General features: G+C 35.6%; 1 long non-coding RNA gene across 1 annotated transcript in view; it reads right to left on the bottom strand.

Moving 5' to 3' along the window:
* Positions 1–426: 426 nt before the first annotated feature.
* Positions 427–11,610, bottom strand: part of LOC128312236 (uncharacterized) — a 34,375-nt gene continuing 23,191 nt past the window's right edge. The window contains exons 4-5 of the long non-coding RNA XR_008291259.1: positions 3,317–3,426; positions 427–697 (exon numbers count right to left, since the gene is read on the bottom strand). This is a non-coding gene — a long non-coding RNA (uncharacterized LOC128312236). The remainder of the gene's footprint in view (positions 698–3,316; positions 3,427–11,610) is intronic.

Here is an 11,610-nt window from a genome sequence, read left to right as displayed (position 1 = left end):
GTAAGCATCTCTTTGTGTCCTTGCTATGTGGTAGGTCTAGCTAAATGTTGGGGAAATAAAGATACAGAGGACATAGCTCCTGCTTTCAAGGAGTTCAGGTTCAGACAGTGGGAAAGGCAAACATATAAAATGAGGTATGTATGAAAGTGGTGTACCTAGGTAAGTGCATTTTGTACACCAAGGAACAATGGTAACAGTAACACCGGATGCCTAACACAGCCCTGTATGTGTGAGTATGCAAATGTGAAAGGGAAGGAGGGCTGTGGACAATGTGTGTATGGGCAGGGATGTGAGAGCAAAGGAATGCTCTCCTTCGGTGCTGTTTGTGGTGGCAAAGCGAAAGTAGGTAGGAGCAAGCAAGCCATCTCTGGGAGCTGCTATCTTAGCACACAAGGTTGGAGTAGAAATCAGGAGGTTACGGTGAGAAAAGGTCCCGAGTGTTACACAAAGGTGACTCTGAGTTTTGAGAAGGGGCACATTTCTTATGCAATCTCTACCTTAATCACAACTTAATTCAAACAAATAAGCGCTTTCTGAAAGAGTCTCAGATCTCAGCATTAGGCACTTTCGTACCTGCATCCACTCTGCTTGAGACACACCTGACTAACCCTGACTTACCTCCTGTGCCTCCTGCTCAACATGGTTGTCATCTTCCGGGTTCCCAGGGTAAGAACAGAGCACTGAAAAGATAAGGAACCTGTGAGGAGAAAGGAAGAGGTTTGTAAATTATTTTCTGAAAGTCATAGCCACCTTTTGTGTTTCTCGTACAAAGCGTTCTTCCTTCTCTACCCCCTAGATCCTCAGTGGGCTAGTTCAGATATTTCTGATGTCATCTGACATTCCCCTCTTACCTCTTGCTCATGGAGCAGAAAGCATTTGCCATTCTACTTAAGGGGAAAAAGAGAAAATTTAGAAGTTTATAAAAACTCTTTTTATAGGCAAGTTGGTATGAATATTAATATTCACATTGAATCTTGCAACAAGGAGACACAAACTTTCTCATCATTGAATAGTGATCCTTGAATTCCCCCAAATCCTAGACAGGTTCCTAGAATCATGTCGTTAGGAACTGACTTGTGCCCAGATGGACAGAGGCATGTGGCCAAAATCTTTCCTTGTATCTCTGTTACAATATAGTGTCTCAGATATTAGTTACAATATATCTCTGTTACAATATAGTGTCTCAGAGATGACAGAGATCATCTCAGACATAAAGAGGAAGAAATAGGCAGATTTCATAAGAGTAACTCCACAAAATGTTTACCAACTGTGTTGACCTTCATTAAGGCAGTTGGTGGAAGGCCTATGAAATTTAGAGTCTTTACAACTGAAGAATTTTTCCAAAAAGGAGCGATTTTCTATAATATGGTCCTTATAAAGGTGGCGGTGATTGACCATGAGTAACCATGCAAACAGGTTGTGATTTAGAGACTATCTAATTCAGCTTTTTTTTTTTTTGACATACAAACTACTAAGCCTCTGAGAGATGAGTCCCCTCCTCAAGATCATTAGCAGAATACAAACTAGAACTCATGTTTCAGTCCCTTTCTGGGTTATAACGGGCTGTCTCGTATGTTCTTTGGAGGTGTCATACTGTTGATGTGACATATCACTCTGAGTAGAGAGCAACAATCAAACCCCCTAATCCCATTTCTTTTTTACACAGATATTACCATTTCAATGCGTGGCTTCTCATTTTGCTGTGAGTTTTTTCTTCCCCACCCACCCCCTCCTTAAATCAGGCAAAGAGACAAGTAACTGACTTCAGTTTTCAAAAATGTAACCCGCAAGTGCATAATTCTTCCTGTCAGATTTCCTTTTCTGTAAGTTGGTGAGTTTATTGTGGTAGCACTCAAAAGGCTGAGCCTGAAAAGTTCTATAACATATGGCATACATTTAACATGGCTTGTGAATTAAAAATAACAGCCTGCCATCTGCCTCTGCAAGTTGATTTTATCAAAGTCTAAATGAGAAGCTCAAAGATGTGAATGTTGTCAACTGAAATAAGAAATACTCAGGTTCAATACAGAGTGACCAATCTATGCACCCCCCACCCCCAGCCACCACTGGACTAAAGTTATCCATTTCCTCCTCCCTCCACCAAAAAAACCCCAAAAACCAAAAACCACAACAAAACAAAAAACCCAAAAAAACAAAACAAAACAAAACAAAAAACCCTTGTCACAATTTAGCTTCCAGAGTTACCTTCCTATAGGAATATGTTGCGTGGTTTTCTTTTCTGAGGGTTAGTACCCTCCTAAACAATTGATTACAGCTTATAAAATCTTCCCTATAATATTTTATTCTCTACTAAACTTGAGAGTCTATTAAGTAATTGATGTTGGAAGGAGGAATGTGATGATTTTTCACTATCCTGTAGGAATTTCTGGAAATGATATAAAATACTGAACTCTAAGTCAGAAGCCCAGACATCAATTGTTGGATCAGCATTTATTGAGCAACTACACTGGGAATATCCCTAGGGAGGCAGTGCTCAGGTGCAGGGTTTAAGGAGATTGCTGCTTTCAGAAAGTTTGTGTCATAGTTGAGATAAGATTCATACCCAAGAAACAATTTGAAATGAAGCCCATCTCTGTATATCCAAGTGCTCACCTGAGTATCCTGACAATAAGAACAATAAGTGTTCTGAGAAGAGAGAGTTCCTTCCTAAGTCTCTGTTATTCTTTATTTAAGGACTAGAGGCTTAACTTGTAGATGTTTACATTTTATTATTGCAAATACTGATTTTGTGTGAAGGACAATAAAAAATGCAATTATATGAAGTGCTAAATTTGTAAGCATTGTGTAAAAGCTAAAGAGACAACCAAAGAAAACATCAAGGGAGCTACTAAGTAATCTAAGTAAAGTGTCCAAGCCTCAGGACTCATTTGATTGAAATTTCAGAAGGAAATATTTATAGGGACCTGTGATAATTTTTTTTTTTTTACTAAGCTTAAAAAATAAAATAAAAGTACAATACAGAGATTCCATGAATCAGGTATCCTAGATGCCAACTTTGGGAAGTAACTTTTGCAACAGACAAGTGGATATTTTCTCCGCATGAAGATCAGGGTCAAGCCATGCAGGTAGCAAATGGCACAGATATTAGGAGGAGCCATTCACATAGATAATGATATGAGTGCTGTAGTTCTCTAGGGCTGTTGCAACAAATCACCACAAACCTGAAAATAAGTGTCACTGTTCTGGAAGCCAGAAGTCCAAAATCCAGCTGTTGGCAGAGACGAGTCCCCTGCTGAGGATCTTTCACCTTCTCTGAAGGCCCTAGTTGGGGTGGGGGTGGGGACCCTTACCTTACCTCTTGCAGCTTCTGGTGACTCCTGCCATTCCGGTTCCTCACTCCAAGTGTCCTGGCTTGTGGGAACATCCGTCAATGCCTGCCTCCATCTTCCCTTGGCATTCTTCCCTCTGTGTCAAATTTCTTTCTTTCACACGGATACCAATTATTGGATTTAGGGCCCTCCCTAAATCTTGAATGACCTCATCTCTAGATTCTTAACTTAAATGTGTCTGCAAAGATCGCATTTCCAAAGAAAGTCACATTCATAGGTACTTGGATTAGAACATAGATATATCATTGAGTGGGGCAGGGCAGGGGGTTGCAGGGGACACAATACAAGTCACTATAAGGATATAAGTTTCTCTTGTTTCCAAATTACAATTTATTAGCTTACAAATCTAGCTTACAATTCCAAGTTACTACATTAACAATTTAGTAAGGATTCTAAAAATCTGTACCAGACAAGGAGAATCTTATTCACCAAAAAGTTTTCTTGAAAACTTTCAGTAAGTGTACCTGCTTGACTACATTACTCCCTCTCGCTATTCCATTTCTAGGAGCAGATATCTAAATAAACTGGCAATCAATGACATCAAGTTGAGAAGCATGTAGAAGTTAAGAATAATAATGCTCACTAAGTGTCCCCCTCTCCAACTTAGAAAAGCATTCAGTGATTCATATCTTATTCCTTCAAAGCAACACATTTTTGTCTAATCAGGAAAAGCCTTTTGGAAGAAGGTATGCTCAAAATTCCATTAAGAGCAATGCAAGAGAAGAGCCCAAATGATGAACTGTGTACATTTTAAAATGAAAACTCACACCACAGGAATGCCCACATATCAAATAAATCAATGCAAGCAATCAGTCATCTTAATGAAAGCCTATGGTTAGCAGGTGTAAATGCCACTGTGATCTCTTACAATTACAAGAAAAAACCCTGATTCTGGACGTGAACAATTCACTGTGGTTACATACAAATCAACCTCAATAGCATGAACTAAATGGAAACATAATTGAAGTTGGTTAAACATCTACTGTCTTCATTTATCTTTCAAAAGAGGAGGAGAGCTAGAGGGATTTTCCCACCAGTAATTAGATGCTTTTACCCTAAAAACCCATCAATAGCTATTTCAAACAAAACACTGCCTTCCATTCAAATCACATTTGAGTGAGAAAGGAAAACAGAAAAGACAGGTAACAAAATGATACTTCAGATAAAAAGATGTCCAAGTTTAAGCCCAAACTCTGTCACCCACATCTAATAAAAATAAAAATCCATTCAGTGGTCAAGAGGAAATGGTCAATTGTGTGAATAATATGGCAACTGTCACTTGTGATGGGTCATACTTGAAACATTTTATCTATGTAGACTTGGGTTGTGGCTAGCCTACACTGGACTAACCAGTGTGGTGATCTCCATTATGTAGGCATTCACCCCTTTACTTGAAATTAGTGTGAAACATCATCACCAAATTCAGTTGGACTGAAGTGTTATCAGTAATAAACCCCTTTAGTTAACCTGAACCTGTGGTTTTGCGTAATTGACTATGATGAGTGTTGGCAATATCATCTATTAGAATTTCACATGGTGAATCATATTTGAGGTTTTAGGTCATCAATAGTGCTTAAGCATGCATCCACAAAGAAACATCAGGAGATATCACTGTAACCCCCTCTATATATATTGAGTATATCAAGGAGAAAACCGACAAGAATGGACAGCATGTTAAGTGCACATTACAAGTTAGACAGTCAGCTTGGCCAAATAGTGAGGGAATTCATCAGGCTAATATTTGACTTTATGGTGACAAAACAATTTGTTCACACGATGAATTTTATTTTTGTCCAGTTATTTCAGATGTATTATCTCACTCACCTAATGGGAACTGCTACACTGAAAATGAATTTCTTCCTTTGGGTTTTAGATTTCTCCTTCTTCATCCATTCATATTTTTTTTATGTCATTTGAGGAACTTTAGGTTGGGAACTTTAGGAATCTATGCTGCATATATTTAAGTGTAACATTGGCACCGCAGAAATATATTCTGTAAATCTATCCTCTACATTTTCTTTTTTTTTTCAATTGAGATCTTTCTCTTTCTCTCTCGCACTCATTCATTCCCACTATATATATATATATACACCCTCAAAACTATTCTGCTGCCTCCTCAATCTCAGTCCATAGACTTTCAATGTATTCAAAGAGTAATGAACCTCTGTCAACAATTAATCTTTTCTTAATGGCTTCTGCAATTACTGACACGAAGAACCAAAATAAGTACCAAGTACTACAAAACATAAGACAGATCAAAACCCCACAGAGCAATTCAAATAAAAGACCCAGAGCTTTTAAAATTCTCTTAAAATAGGAGTACAGGTGGGGGGAGAATAAACGGCCCTACCACTAAAGGAGGACCATAAAAATGAGGGGGATGGTAGAGAAGAAGACACCAGAAAGGAAAGAATTAAGAGTTTGAAAAGCTGTTCTTGTTGAGAACTCTAAACTGACAAGTACAGAAATTATAATTGGCTGTTTTGAGCCTTCCCTTCCTCCTGGGAATACTCCATTTGGCCTTTGGGAATCCTCTGGTGTTCCCTAAAAGATGGTCCTTGAGAAGTAAAGTATCCCAGATATAAAAGTGATTGCTTTCCCCTACTGAGCCTTCTCACTCCAAAATTGGCAACAATTCAATTTTTTTATTCAGTTATAATCTCAGCCAGATCAAGTGTGCTCATGACAGGAAAATATGCAATAACAAAGGGCATAAGAATTTTTCAGGGACAAAGGGCATAAGAATTTTGCAGGGTGATAGAAGACCATGCCAGTTGCAAACAAAATGAATCTTGTTGTAAGTTTAGTGCAAGCAATAATAATCATTTAAGATTCCAACCACAGTCTTAAGTCCTCACACCTGAACCAGCAAGGAAAAACAGTTTTAAAATAGCCTTAAAAGAGGAGATGTTTTAATTCTTGGAAATGTTTTGGAAAAAAGAGGAAATGTTCTAATTCTTGGAGAAATTTCAGAATTTTCCATTAACCAAAACTATTCAGTCTCTCAAAGAAGCAATGATGGTCTAAAACAATACTGAAAGAATAAAAAGTGTTGAGAAATTATTTCTGTAATACAGCATTTTAATAAATACATTTGTCTTTGTAGGCCATACAAACTCTGTTCCAACTATGCTATTGTAACAATATATAAAGGAATGAATGTGTCTGTGTTCCAATAAAGCTTTGTTTATAAAAACAGCCTATAGGCCAGATTTGGCCCTTGACTATCATTTGCCAAATCCTGAACTAGAATGTAAACATACTCTTTTGTGTATGACCATACTCTGACATGTTTCTCTAATAATTCAGTGGGTTGGTTATGTGTTTCCTATAAAACTGTAAGCTCTATCAGATAAAAGACTATACTTTGCCTTTTATTATCGGTATTGTAAGTAATTATTATAATTATTACAGCATCTAAAGCATAGTTCTACCCTCTGTTTATAGTAAGCACTTCATAAATATTTTATTTAACTTCGGTTTTCCCACCACTAAAATACTAAAATAGCAACTTTTTTTAACTTCTAGTGACTTTCTTGATTGAGTCTTGCAGCAAAGATTAATATAATATTAATTTTGAAGTAGGGGGCAGGGTTCATCTCCAGATAAGATAGACTAGCTTTTAACAGGCCAATACTTCCATTGAAAATATTTTTAAAATCTGGATTTAAAAAAAAGTATGCTGGGGGGGTTCCTGGGGGGCTCAGTCAGTTAAGCATCTAACTCTTGATCAGCTCAGGTCATGATCGTGAGTTTGAGCCCCAAGTCTAACTCTGTGCTGACAGCATGGAGCCTGCTTGGGATTCTGTGTCTCCCTCTTTCTTCCCCTGCCTCCTTTCTCTCTCAAAGATAAACAAGCATTAAAAAAAAAAATACAGCTATCCCAAAAGTTAGGACTTAAAGGGCATGCATTTCAGAGAGAAGGAAATGGTAGAGTAGGAAAGAGGTGAGTTGATATTTTCTGTGAGCTACTTTTCTGCTCAAGATATTTTTACATTTTTTGTGCAGGTGAAAGGATGAGAATCTGGGAAGCAGGACGCACCTAAGAGGCAGAAAAGCCAGAAGAGCTTTTGATATTTTCATAGGGCTGAGGAGATAAAACTTAAACTTCAGGACTTTCACAGCACCTAGGACGTATGGAGCAAAAATTCAAAAGGGAAGGGAGATGCAGTGAATTGGGCCCAGTGCTCAACAGTGTATCGCTAGAGTGTTTGTTGACCTTTTTAACTGCACCAGGAAAGAAACTAAGAAACCAAATAGAAAGGCTCTGAAAAGCAGAGATAATTTTCAGCAGTCTCACAGTGATGGGAAAACAAAGAAATAATTAGATTTAGGAATAGAGATCCTATTAGGGGCATGTGGGTGGCTCAGTTGGTTGAGCGTCTGACTTCTGCCAGATCTGATCTCATGGTTCATGGGTTTGAGCCCTGCATTGGGCTCTGTGCTGACAGCTCAGAGACTGGAGTCTGCTTCGGATTCTGTGTCTCCCTCTCTCTTTCTCTGCCCCTATCTTGCTCTCTCTCGCTCTCTCTCTTTCTCAAAAATAAACAAACATTTAAAAAAAATGAAAAAAAAAAAAAAGAATAGAGATCCTAGGGACACCTGGGTGACTAAGTAGGTTAAGTGCCTGACTCTTGATTTTAGCTCAGATCATGATCTCTCGGCTCATGGGATCGAGCCCTAAATCAGGCTCTGCGCTCATAGGGCAGAGCCTGCTTGGGATTCTCTCTCTCCCTCTCTCTCTGCTCCTCCCCTGTTCATTCTCTATCCTTCTCTCTCTCAAAATAAATAAATAAGCATTAAAAAAAAAAAGAATAGACATCCTATTAAATATGCCAGTCCCAAAGTTAGGAATTCAAAATGATTACATTTTAACAGTGGAGACAAACCAGAAGTAAATCAAAGCTTGTAAGACTATAATTGAGATTCCACTCAGTCCCAGAGTGAAATAAAGTGATCTGACTTCATACAAGCTCTATGAGTTAATAGAGTGAATGGCCTTCAGGGGAAAATATTATCATCCATAATTACTTTAATTTTTGTACAAAATATCCAGTATTTATTTAAAATTATGAGATATATCAAGACAAAGGGCCAAGAGAAAAAACAGACAATAGAAACAGGCACATAGCAAAATTCAAATTTTAGAGTTATGAAACATGGACCTTAAATGTGATTAATATGTACAAGGACTTATGTCCTTATAAACAAGATATAAAATTCATAAGCAATGATAAACTATACAGTGGAATCAAATATAAACACAACAACTGAATTTAAGAAATAAATCAATGGGGTTACTAATAAAAGGGACACATCACACATGAATGTAATCTAGAAAGCAGAATAGTAAAAAATAACCAAGCTAAAGTATAGAGAGCAAAGGATGTAGAATATATGTAAAAAGAATGTCAGTGACATATGGGATATGGTGAAAAGATCTAAGATACTTGTAACTAGAAACACAAAATATGAGAAGACAGAATAAGAGGCTGAAGCAAATTTGAAGAAATAATGAAGAGCAGTAGCCCAGAACTTATGAATAAAGACACATATTTAAAAAATAAAAACACTGAAGAGGATAAATGGCAAAAAAAAATCACAACTAGGCACAACATAAACTCTTGAAAATTAAATACAAGGAGAAAATGTTGCCAGAGTAAAAAAGGCGTATTACCTTCAAATAAAGAAGTTATAAAACTAACAGCTGAGCTCCCAGGAGAAACACAGCATAAGTGAGTGGTATCTTTTAAGTCTTGAAAAAATAACTGTAGGCATATAGCTCTAGTCTCTGTTAAAAAAAAAAAAACATTTAAATGTGAGGTGAATAAAAAAAACTTGTGGGATATAAAGAAAGCAGTTAGTAAGATGTTTGATATAATCCTGCATCAGGCAATAATCAAATTTTAATAATTATGCTTATAAATTAATCATTACTATTAGAAGATATGGATTTCAAGATGGAGGGAGACAACCAAACATGATTATATGCTGTTTAATATAGATAAATCTTAATATAGGAAGACAGAAAGATTGAAGGTTAAAGAATGGCAAAAGGCTATGCTGTGCAAACACTACACAAAGAAATCAATGTAATTATACTAAAAAAGTACCATTAATTAAAGTAGACTTTGATGAAAGAAGTATTGTTAAAGAAATAGAGAAGTATTTCATAATGATAAAAAGCCAATGCTAAGGAATATGTTAAAATGCTATTTTTACATGCACTAAAAATATAGCTGTAAACATAAACCCCAAAAAAAAATGACACAACTAAAAGAAATGAATACACAATCATAGTAAAAATGCTAACATACCTTTCTTGATAACTGAGAAACCAAGTAGACATAAAATCAGTCAAGATACAGAAGATATGAACAATATAAATTCAGCTCATTGACATGTTTGAATATATATGGAATACTTCACACAATTGCAGATTTCTTTTTGTGAACCAGATTTGACCATATGTTGGCCCATAAAGCATTGCTAACCAAGTTTTAAAAGATTAAAATAATATGTAATATGTTATCTGACCACAGTGGAATTAAGCTACACATAAATAAAAAGGTAGGTAGAAAATATCTACATAGTTAAAAATAAGGCAACACATTTTTAACTAATCTGTAGTTCAAAACAGAAACCACAACAAAAATTAGAAGATATTTTTAAGTGAATGATAATGAAAATACAACGTACCAGAATCTGTGGGATGCAACAAAAGCAAGGCGTATAAAAGAGTTTATAGTCTTAAATGCATATATTAAGTAAGAAGAAAAGCTAAAAATAAATGATTTAAATGGTAGTCTCCAAAATTAGAAAAAAATCACAGTAGATTATACCAAATAAAATAGAAAGAATGAAGTAATAAAAATGAGTAAAAATAATGAAATAGAAAACAAATGTACAGTAAAGAATAATCAATGAAGCCAAAATTTAACTGAGAAAAGATTACCAAAGTTAATAGATTGCTAGCAATACTTGATAAGGGGGAAAAACAGAGAAGGAAGGAAGGAAACAGGGAAGGAAAGAAGGAGGGGAAAAAGGGAAGAAAGGGAAGGAGGAAGAAAGAATTTACCAATATCAGAAATGAAAAGGCCTACAGTTGGTGTCAGTAGTAAATTTTTCTAAATGTACAAGATAGAAATCATATCAATCTTACATAATTTTTCTAACAGAGAGAAAAATAGTGATCACTTCCCAGTTCATTCTTTAAAGCCAATATAATAAAACCTAATTAGGATATAATTTGCAAAGGATAATTATAAGCAAGTTTTCTTCACAAATACAAACTTAAAAAATATTAAACAATGTATCAGCAAATTGAATCTAGTGATATATTAAAAAAGTATGATTAAGCTATATTTATTCCATATAGTAAGACTGATTTAATCTTCAAAAAAGAACCAACATTTCACCAAATAAATCAATATATAAGATGAAGTGTTGGACATCTCAATAAATGTAAAAACTGGATGTGATAAAATTCAACAACCACTTATAATTTTAAGTTTAGCAAATTAAAAATAGAAAGGAACTTCTTTAATCTGATTTTAATTTTTAAACCTACTGTAAACATCATTTATAATTATGAAATATGAAAAGATTTCTCAAGATTGGGAATGAGGCAATGATAACCTCAGTAACTACTTTTATTTCAAACTTTACTGCAACCGATGCTCTCTGGACACATTAATTCATGCCATTCAACTCTACCATATCCCACATTCTACTTCCTGGATTCAGAAATACATCTGAATGGAGATCTGTAAACTATTTTATACAAAGGCTACACAATAGCAATAGTAGAACAGAAACATTGAAGGAGCTTGTATGGAAGTTAATTGTCACTACACAGGTCTGACCTGCAGAACTCCAGACCTGTTTTATATGAAAAAAATTACATGTCTGTCTGCTTCAAGTCATTATTATTAAGGGTTCACTACTCTTTGTGGCAAATATAGAAGTTAACTGACACGTCAGCCATTTGTGAAAATATGGTTCAAGATTTATTATTAACCCACAGAGTAAAAAAACACTAATTCAGAAAGATATATGCACCCCTATGTTTATTACAGCATTACTTACAATACCCAAATTATGGAAACAGCCCAAGTGTCTATCAATAGATGAATGAATAAAGAAGAGTGGTGTATATATATGTGTACACACACACACACTAGAATATTATTCAGCCATAAAAAGAATGCCATTTGCAACACAATGGATGGATCCAGTGGGTATAATATAAGTAAAAGAA

Source organism: Acinonyx jubatus, chromosome D4 (assembly GCF_027475565.1).
Source record: "Acinonyx jubatus isolate Ajub_Pintada_27869175 chromosome D4, VMU_Ajub_asm_v1.0, whole genome shotgun sequence".
In the NCBI taxonomy this organism is placed as follows: Eukaryota; Metazoa; Chordata; class Mammalia; order Carnivora; family Felidae; genus Acinonyx; species Acinonyx jubatus.
This window is presented reverse-complemented; position numbering and strand designations above follow the sequence as displayed.